This window comes from Anguilla rostrata, chromosome 1 (genome assembly GCF_018555375.3).
Source record: "Anguilla rostrata isolate EN2019 chromosome 1, ASM1855537v3, whole genome shotgun sequence".
NCBI classification, from domain to species: domain Eukaryota; kingdom Metazoa; phylum Chordata; class Actinopteri; order Anguilliformes; family Anguillidae; genus Anguilla; species Anguilla rostrata.
The window spans coordinates 28,340,890-28,352,408 of NC_057933.1; positions in this window are offsets into that span (position 1 = coordinate 28,340,890).

An 11,519-nucleotide genomic window follows, 5' to 3' on the forward strand; every position below is an offset into this window, starting at 1 on the left:
AACAACAGATGCTGGAAAGGTTCATGTAAAGGTAAAAAGGATTCAGTATATTTTTTTCTACACAACAGACTGTGTTTGATTTATAACTAGAAACGGTTTTGAAATACAAATTTCAGAAAATTCAATAACATACTCATAATATATGCATAAGGTCAAAGTTCATGCATGGCGATGCCAACAAAGTGCAAATTCAATCCTTTTTTTCATATGGTGCTCTTGAATACATGGTACTGTGTACTCACCGGTATGCTTGGCAGCAGTAGTGGACCCAGGATTTCAATGTTGATGGGCCAAAGTAATTCTGGCTGGGCCCTTTAATTGAATAAATTAGGCCAACTGTTTGCACACCCCATGTCCTTCATTTCATTAACTTACAGTGGGTTATATGGCTCTGTCATGCCAAATATGCAACGTTTGCCATTGAGCTGTTTATGTCGTGAACGGCTGATCAGCGTTCTAAACTGTTATTGACACCTGCATTCTACACAGCTGGAAGCCGACGTGTTGCTAAATGCAATATAGAACCCTGGGTGAAATTGACTGGTTTCTGTACACACACAACCCTGAGTAGTATATTCAATCTGAAGAAAACGACATTCTCAGCGTACAAAAATGCCTAGTTACTCACACGTACAAAGCAGGGTCTAAAAGTCATTTATTCAAACTCGCAAAATCTAGGCCTGCCATTGGAGGTATTGATATCAAAATTAGGTCCAGTGACAAAATATATTGGCCATCATAGCTCACACAAATTAAACAAGCTGTATTTAAAAACAATGCTACCCAATGTTTCCTAAATTATTTAAAGTAGCTTGGCCCTTATAGAGAGTGCTTTATATGTATAAGTAATTTGGCATTTTGTGGCTGTGTTTGTTATAAGTAACTGATAATAGTAATGTGAATAAATATAGGCTACGAGAGAGTCATGCATAAGCTTACACATAAATACATTCAAACACACATACATTCTAGCTAAAAGAAACACATAAGCATGGATTTCGTAATTTTCCCTTTACCACGAATGACAAATGAATGAAAGTGTTTGTCATATTTTTAAATGGCAGTGTTTTTAATGGGGTATTGTGTATGTAACAGACAGTAATTGTTTGTATGCCAGTAGAACATATATTACATTACATTACATTTATAGGACTAACATTAATTTAGAAACGTGCCATTGCAGGGTAGCTACAGTAGCCTAGTTAAAGAGTCATTGTCTTGTGCCTGTCAAGTTGTTAGCAAGGTAGGTAACTTTAAACTTGATAAAAATTCTGAAAGCGAAATGTCCAAATTTGTGTGTATTTTGTTAGGACTTCAGTCCTAACAAAGGAAGTATAAATCAGTTTTCTGCACAGTTACAAAACAATAGTTTCATTTTTCTAGGAAACTATTATTTATCAAGCAAGCATAATGATTTAGAGATCTCCCTGAGGACAAGGGGGATTTGCATCTGTGCCTGCCACTCTTCCAATGGTCTCACAAGCAAAGGTGCTACCCAGTGCGCTACTGGTAAAGTAGCCACCGGGGCCACAAATTTTAAAAGTACAAAATGTGTACACTTACATGCCTGTGTATTCAATGTTTTTATTGGCTGATGTAGCTAAATGTGAAATGGGAAGATGTATTCTTTGTGTGCCTGGACCATGTGTGATTGGCAGGAAAAGGTAGAAGGAACAAATGCAAAATCCCCTAAGTTTGGGGCTTTATTTTGTGGACGTGTGATGTTGTTTGTGAATTCTGTCTGTTGACATGAGGACAGGAGGTACGGAAATTAATGTTTGTAAAGCCTGAGAGTCTGTGGTCATTTCTATTTCTGTAGGAAACCCTGTAAAGTGCCAGACTCTCTGTGCTGTATAGGTATGGGGCATACCTGCCATCCTAATATTTTGAAAGAAAAAATCAATATCAATTTGGGTTGCAGAAGCTGAAATGGATTTCTAATTTTTTTTTTAGAAAGGGGGAGGACATTTTTTCATTTCAATTCTTTATTTAGCATTAATGTCAATTTAAATAATTGGAAATAAAAGTTTAAAAATCCAGACTCTCATTTTAGGATGGGCCAGTAGTAAAAATGGGTGGGCCCAGATCTATTATCTCCACCCACAGTCCCGCACCTGCTAATCCAGTGCATACAGCCATGTCAACATGTGCATTGAATGCAATTATGTTTTTTTGGAACACAACTGTTATGAGGGGGGCCTTGGGACAGTGTGTCCAGTCAAACACGTACTCTGGAATTAAACAGCTAGGGTCTTATTACACATTTCATACCATACTTTATAGATGTTAATGAAGATTGTTAAATAAACTCTAGATAACATTTTCATTTTACAGAAAAGAACTGATTGTGGGACCTTGGCCAACATGTTGACACAACCATTGATTTTCCCCACACAGGCACTCAGTCATTAAAAATGTACAGAAATTGTACCTACGGGCGTACACTGCTTATCACTGGGACATTACCCTCAGAGGTACATTCATTGTAACCTTTACCTTTTCAGGTAAGTATTCTAAGATACAAATTTTACCCAGTGAGGGAACATTGTGCTTTAGAGAATAAAAACAGACCCCAAACATACCCCTTTTTCTGTCAAGACATACATTCCCTGCAGTGCAATGTAAAGAAAGATATGGCAATAGAAATAATGTAATCAATAAAAGTGTGGAAATGTTTGTATTATGCGTGTCTCTGATCGGTTGTGTGGCGTTCACTCTGACATTCCATTCTGTAATTAACATTATTTTATTAATAAAATAATGGAAATTATGCTTTTTTGGGAGTTATAATATTTGTTGCGCATTGGAACAAAGCAGAACCTTACATAATGAAAGACTGATTTAGCATAAATCCTGGCAAAATCAAGAGCTGTAAAGGTTGCATTTCCATATCATAAGAACAGAAGCTTTGCCCTCATGTGGTCCTGGCTCCCAACCTGGAAGGTGGTCCAGCTCTCTTTGAATGTTGAATAATTCCCGAACCAAAATTAGGCTGCACCACTAGCTTGGTTCAGTTAAGGTAGCTATAGTAGTGAAGGCAGATCAAGGCTTTATGACCCTGAACATGTGTGGATTTTTGGAAAATATGAAGGGTACTACGTTGCCTAGTGAATGCACGAACGTTGGCAATTCCCCTGCTACAGATTAAGCATGTCTAAGCATGGGGTAAGCATGCAGATTCTAGCACTAACTTTTTAATAGTCTGTCAAAATGCAAGAATGCAGGAACAGCTACATTAAGCTAATGAAGATCGGTGTATTAACGGGAGAGTGGTGCCTTGTGAACATTGGCCGAAGCCCCCATAATTTTATGTGCCACTGGCTGATTTGAACCAACCATAGTGGCTTTGCAGTGGGAAATCAGTGATTGACACATGGTGGCTTCACCCTCAAGGGAGTTCATGAAACCTTATACTCAGTCGCAGTGGGCCACGTTCAGACTTTGTAGGGTAGATTTATGCACCTCTTCTTTGCTAAGTCAAAGTTATGTGTGTTTTCTAAGGGGGTCTTCAGGGGCATATTGCAATGTTCTAATCTTTGATATTGGGAGGCGTTTCCTTGTGCACTGGAAAATGTACATTTTCTCTGGTTAAGCACATGCCTGTGGGTGGACAAAAATACTGGTACTGAAATTCTACTTGCACCGTTCAGTAATTTTGAATAAAATTTTAAATCAAAGCTCTCCTGAGAGGTGGTTTCAGTGCATTTGTGATATAATATTGATGTGAGTCATCAGCTTAAATTGGAAAAAAATAGAAAAGAATAAAAGAGGCTTTCCATTGTAACAAAGGTAAATACTACTTCCTGTGTTTCTGTATTTCAGATTGTTTTCAGCAGCCCCACTTGAAATAGTAGCCTATTAAACAAGAAATAGTCCCTCACTGTGTTAAAAACACTCAGTTTATCTATTGAATTGCAGCCCACATTTTGTTTCTATTTGACCAGCCAGACGAGAGTGCATTGTGACTCTCCCTGTGGAAAGCTTGTGTTGAAAACAGAAGTGAATTGATCATTTAAATAATGAAACTGCAATTCACCTCAGAGATGGTGTTTATCTCTTTCAGCTATATTCTGAATGCACAAATGGGCGAAATAGGCTGCATACGGATATTATTCAGGTGTAAATCAACAACATTTCAATCCAATAATTTGACATGTCATGATAGCAGTCTAACGATTTTCCTTTGCTAGTGCCGGCACCAGCAGCAGACACCAGTTTAAATATACAGACGAGATGGAGATGGTAGAGGCTCAAAACACAAGCTGCAGCACAGTGGCCAATCACCACTCCATGCTGCATAGTACATGCCTTTTGTATGGAACATGTCCACCAACGCGAGATGGGCTGCGATGGGATCAATGGAGCCGTGCAAGTAGGATGTCAATGGCTTGAAACATAAATGGAGGGACCTGAAAATTACTGAAAACTGGCCAGCTGCAAGACAGCCAGTAGTGAGCCAAACAGGTGGCGGAGCCATACATTACAGTACTAAATATGCACTTCTCATATTGTGGTTTATAATTTTGGGTGAATGCAATATTTCTTGTTGTAATTTGTTGATCATCAATGAAATAAAACTTTGTAATTGAGATATAAGACGGTATAAATTAATAAATTAATAAATATAAATTTTTTAAAATTTTTGTCTCATTCAAGGGTGACACACTCTGGTGCAGTGGGTAGCACTGTGGCCTTACAGAAAGAAGGTTGTGGGTTTGAATCTCATCTTGGGGACTTTCTGTGTTGAGTGTGCATGTTCTCCCTGTGTCTGATGTCTTTCAAAAGCAATGCAGAGGGCTTTTTGATGTTGCACAACTACAAGTTAGTTCAATTAAATGTTTTTATTTAATGAAGAGTCCATCATGTGGAATGCATTTACTGTATGAATTTAAAATTTAATTTATCAGCCATGAACGGGTTTGTAATTAAACATATTAAACATAATAAACATAACATGTTAAACATAATTTTACCTTTATTGGAATAGAATAGAACAGAATAGAATAGAATAGAATAGAATAGAATTGTATTATCTGAACAAGGTTGTAAAATTGTCTTTGCCTCATCTCAACAGATCACATATCACAAAACACAGACACATTTCACCTGACATTACATAAAATATGGCTGCTGAGAAAAATATATACTATACAATGTTACCAGTCCCAACATGATCATCCTGTCCTATTGAATAGGTCCGCTGGATTGGGTGCAAATGTCCTTTTGTACAGGCTATGTTTAACCAATGGTGTTTTAAAACAATGTCCAGAAGGAAGAATCTCAAAGTCAGAATGGAGATGGTGGTTAGGGTCATTTACTATAATCTGAGCTTTTCTGCATAGCTGCTTCAGCTGCCTGCCTGCCAACCTGCTTGCCGTTTTGACAATTCTGTTCAGGTTATTCCGGCATTTAGTGCCAAGATTTCCAAACCATACAGTAAATATTAAAAACAAGAATGCTTTCAGCAAGGTTAGCATAAATTGCCCCAAGAATATCCTGAATTACTCCAAAACTCTTCAGTTTCTTGATTAAAAACAAACCCTGGTTGGCTATCTTAAAAACTGTCAGTGTTGCGTGCAGAACTCAGGCTGTCATCTATATAAGTCCAGAAATACTTGAAACATTCTACTGTTTTAGCAGATTTATCACAAAGGGTAAGTGATGGGAAGGGGTCACGGCTGTGAAGAATCAGTTCCTTGGTTCTGTCCACATTCATCAACAAATAGCCGGACCTGCACCATTCCTGAAATCTGGAAATCTGCTCACAGTATTTCTGTCCATCACAATCTCTGCTTTGAGAACATAAACCATCCAAAGCCATATCAACCACATATTAAAATAATTGTAAACTGCTGTCCTGCAGTCTAATCACATTGGCATAAATAAAAACCAACAAAGGAAATAAAACACAGCCTTGCGGGGCACCTGCGCATAAGAAAATCTCATCAGAGAAGACATCCATATGACAAACCCTCAGACGGCCTTTGATGTTGCTCACTTTGTGTTCACTGTTTCTTAAAATATTGGGTTTTGATACCATCGCAATGTAAGCATCACACCACAGAGTCATCATTTACACTGGTAACTAATTAACAAACCTACAGTATTACATGTGTGGGTAGGCAAATGTACAGTATATAAGTTGCTGTCTATTCCTTCAAAACAATTATCAATTAAATTATTTCCCCCTTCATACTCTTTGTTGTTACTGAGATGGAGAGATAGGCAGAGAGAGAGAGAGAGAGAAAAAGAGAGAGAGGCACTTCTGAGTAGTGGCATGTGAACCTTAAAGAGCAAACGGAGAAGAAATGTCAGCCAAGGATAAACACCACAGGCCTTACAGATGCTAAATTCATGCAGTGCTTATGGCTTAATAAAGATGCTGTGCACAAACTCTGCCATTGATTGAGGGACTGCAGAGCCACATCTACCTGCACCCATGCAATTCCAGTCCTGGTTAAAGTAGCCAGCATTCTGGGAACTGGTTCCTACCAGTGGGTGTCAGGAGATTTGACGGGTATATCACAGTCGTCAGTGTCCCGGTGCTTGTCCCAGTTCCTCACTGGGATGACCTACGAACAACTTAAATTTCCCTGACAACCCAAATGAGAAGGGATGTGTAAAAGCAGGGTATTACCAGATTGCCTTTCCGAATGTGACCGGAGCCATCGACTGTATACTTGTTACCAAGAGCAAGTGTACACAACCTGAAATAGTATACAGATTATGAACATTCAAGTTGTGTGTAATGCACACATGAAAGTCCATAGCACGTGTGCATAATTTCTAGGTTCAGTGCACAAGTACTTATGGGCAATGCAGTTAATCTCCAGCAGCATTGTTGAAAGAACCTTTGGACGGCCGGTTCAGGTGCCTCAATGCTTCAGGCGTCTCCTAGTAAGGCAAGCAGGATTTTTCTGGTGTGATACATGCTACAGAATATGGCAGCAAACAGATACACCCACTACCGTGGCTGCAGAAAGGAAGATGAGACAGAATCTCGCCAATGATCACTCCTTGAGTGTATACCAACCCACCTTTCTCCCAGGGTGGTCAAACTTAGTTACAGAAGAACCAATAAACAGGCATTATTTTGATCAACATTTTTTGACGCACCTGTGCTCATAGTGGAAAGCCACTGGGGACTAGCTTGGCTCAGGATAAGACCAGAGAACCCCCTTACCAATTCTCCCACACTACGATGTGGCATTTAGATCTTTGAGACTATAATTGCGTTGCCCTCTTTCTCCCACTTCCTGAATGCTGAGAATGCAATGGTAACTGAAGTCATCGTTCATCCCCAGGGGTTGGGGCATCTCCTCAGGCTTGCAGCTTCATTACTTGAATGATCAATTTGCCCCTTGTCTCAACACACAGGCCTCCTGCAGAGAGAGCCAGAAGAATGCATTATCATTACGTTGGTCAAATAGAAACAAAATATGTGCTGTAAATCAATGCATAACTGAGTATTTTTAACACAACAAGGGGCTACTTTTTTAACAGCCTATTGGTTCAAATGGACCACACAGGAATGTTTACCTACCATTGACTTATTGTAAAGTCCTTTATTATTTGTTCGGATGAAGTTGATGACTTTGTTTTGATACTTCACTGGAAATGTACACAAAGTGCCTCCTGGTTTTAAAAGTGCTTTCATTTAGTAATTTTTTGTAATTTAAGTATTTAATTACGAAATCTTAATCTGTGTTTAGAGGAATGCATGCAGTGCAAGTGGAATTCAAGTGCCAGTGGTTTTGTCCAGCTGTAGGTGTGTACGTAATAAAAGTAAATTAACATTGTCCAGTCTTCACATGGAGGTGCCTTCCAATATCTAAGAAATGCTGATTATTATGAGCAGAAAGTGTAATGTTGCTTGATTCCAACTTTTCAAAAAAAACTGGCACTGGGTGTTGTTTCTTTTCTTTCTTTTTTTTTGTTAGCTATTTTCCCTAAATAGAAATTATATTGATCAACTGCAGTAAACTCCAATAAATGAATATGAAGGGATTTCATGTAAAAATTATGATCAAGTTCATGAGCGCATGTGCTACCACTGAAACAATGTGAGGCAAGGGAATAGCAAGTTCCAAACATGAAGCTTTGCTTTTATGTGTAAGTGTGAAATGTTCCAAAAACTGAGGTGGAGAGTAATCGCATTATGCTGATATTAACTTGCACATTGCATTTTCAGTGAAACAAGCCACAGAGTAACTGCTGTCCCAGTAGTGTCAGTCTGAAAAGGGTCCAGCAAGAAATATATATCACTCTTTAAGTAGTCTACTTTAAATTAAACGGTTTATTGAACCCACTTGTCCTTATACATCATTCCCTGAAAGGGCGCAGAATTCCACCTTTTGTGAGTTTCATCATTTGCAAAAATAATTGCATTTAAGTCAGGGTCTGAATGTTCTTATCTTGGTCTAACATGAAACATTCTCTAAAACTCTGCTCCACTCGCATATCTAACTTTCTTAAACTTGCGCACCCTTTAATCACCCAACTCTGGATTCACTTAAACTGCCTAGATGGGCAATTTTAGAATTAGGTTACAAGCGCATATCTCAAGTCGGAATAGGCCCCAGTGTGATTGTTTGTATCAGGTGCTTAATTGCTTGGCTGGAAAAAATCCCTGCAGGACTGCAGCACTTTCATGTTGCAGCATTGTACAACCCTGCAGATATTTAAACTAAAGACCTGAGAATGGATCAAATGAAATATATATGCAGCCAGTAGTATCACAAAATATCTATTTATATAATAAGCATTGTATGTACATTTGGAGTGTATCCAAGCCAAATATCCTTGTCAGAAATTCTCAGATAATATTTTCTATATAGACATGTTTTTTCTTCCCAAAGTTGACCACTGATATTCAAAAGATTTTCTATTCATTCATTAGTCAGTAAACTGTGTGCATCCCATCTTTCCTCAGAAAATTATGTTAAGATGAAAAGAGGAGTTTCTCAAGTAACAATTCCAATAAATTTATTTAAAAAAATACAATTAGTGTAACTTGACTTTCAATGTTATGCACATTTTAGAGTTCCAAAAACTGACCCTTCCTGATGGGTTTGTGTCTCTTAGGCTCCATAATAACTGCTTGCAATTTGGCAGCACCTGGAGTATCTGGTGTAGCTACAGCTAGCTGTAAGATTGTCCAGACTGAGATTATTATAAAATGTAGTTGTATATAATGGCTAATCATTTAGAACATCTTAGTGTTATATGTAAAATACAGCTTAACACTTTTATGATACTTAACTCTAAATGATATATTCATGTTAGACCATAAGTTTGGCACTATGCAAGAAGAACAATTAAAAAAAAAATCATTTTCTCTTGCTTATAAAAGTTCCAAACACCCACTTCTGATGTTCTACCTGAATTCATGTTCAGATACAGATAATTTTGTTGGGAGAACAGATGTAGATAGTGTCATCTCTGACCAGCCCTAGTGAATTTTCCTGCGTGAAGTGTCAAATTAAAGGTAATCTTCATAAATCATATCTGAATTTATGATGTGCAGTAGAATAATTTCTCCCTCAGGTTTTCCTCAGTGCTTTCACCATTACTGTATCCAACTTAAATTAAAATTAAAATTAATTAATTAATTAATTTATAGCAGGTATAGCTGCCTGTCTCTGACAACCTTATTGTGTTTGGTTTGGGCAGGCATAAGGCCAGCTGAACTGAGTGTCTGAGCATCAGTTCTTTTTGCTTGTCTGTTTGGAGGATAGACAACATTGTTGAAGAGAAGGGAATGGGAAGAGCCTGCCAAAAATGATCTGGACTCAGCCCTGTCCTACAGACAATGGCTGTCATCCAAACCACTCTCTTGCTTTCTTTGCATCCATTCACCTTCCATCCCTGACATCCCTTCCTCCTCTGGCTATTTCTCAAAGACAAGGCCAGATCTCCTGCATTTGATTTCCTGTTTGCGTTAAGCTGTTTCTTTTTTTCCCTGAGTCTTGCAATCTGGCCACAGAATCATTCCTCCTTTCCACAGTTGATTAGTTATGCGATCCCTTACATTATCCTACCCACCTAGTTTCCCCAGGTTTTTCTTTTCTGAAAGAAAGTGTATTCGAAAATTGTGAGAAATGTGTTATACCCTGGCTTTCTCTGTGGGTAACACACATTGCTTTGCGCTGGTTGCTGCAGGTAGACCCACTTCTCAAAGTTTGTTTTAATTATCGTAAGGTGTTCCTAAGCAAGAAACTAATGGAGGAATTGGCCATGTTTGGTAACATTAAGCGCAATGGGACATACTTAGCTGTCATTTGAACCAGCTTTGCATAATGATGTTCCCATGGTATCACTCTTCTTAATTACTCCTACATTAATGTTCACTGGGTATTAAGCAAAGTCTCAGTTAAATGTGGATACCAAATGTCTGTTCCTGATTGGTGTCCTCTCTTTTCATTCTTTACTCAAGGTCAAGAGCATTTAAATTCACATTTGGTGTGTTTTCACATATTCTTTTGTGTGTGTCAGTTAACAGAAAGAGCAGAAAATCAGATGGAAATCCATTTAGGAGAAAAAAAAAATCAAATTGAAGCCAAGTGGAGAGCAGATTTGCCAATGGCAAAGTCTACTCTCTTCTGGGTAGGGCTGATGCTAAAGAGCTGGAACGGGGCAAAAAGTTAAAGCAGCTGGCAGTTCATGAAATGTGCAGTGCTGGATGGCCACACTGCTCCAAAACATCTACATCATAAGATAATTCAAAATGGTGGAATCATCTATTTTTTTTTTTTTGCATTGGCACAAGTGTTTGTTCAGATTTCTATTTTTTCTAGTGGGAAACTTTTTTAGCTATTTGTGACAATATCAACAGTAAAAAATGCTTGAAAAATGATTTGATTGACTGCTTCATTGACTTTAAAAAAATGTATTTATTTAATTGATTTATTTATGTATTTTTAAATTAAGTAGGCATATGGCCATTGTCTCAACAGAAACAAAGCCTTTTGTCATTCATTTATCTTGCCATTGTATTTCCTTTTTGAAAGGAAAGATTCTAAAAAAAGTATAATCAGGCCTCTGAATTTGTAGAGCTGTTGATTTCTGATGACAATTGGAGGGGTGTGTGATCAGGGTCCAGCCTTTAACCTCCTCCAAAATACGGAGGCCACCAGGGGATAATATGGCCTCTCTGGGTGTGGGATGAGTTATCCCATCACATTACAAGGCTCACAGTAATTATATTGATGCCGTCTGGGTTGAATCCAAAGAAATTGTTTGTAGAAAATTCTCTTTTATGCTTTTAAAGGAACAGTTATTGTGCACGATTCATCTGTTGCAATAAGATGTTCATTCACACTCAAAGGCATCAGTGTGACCTCTGCAAAAACAGTTTAGAATGATGTCATAACACCAGTAGTTGCCTGGATATCAGGTTTTAGGATATAGTGCTTTGGCATGCCTTTTCCTTTTAAAGCAATGTTTCCCAAACTGTGGGGGGTCGAGACCGACTGGTGGGTGGTGGGAAGGTTTCAGGTGGGTCAGGAGATGACTCATAA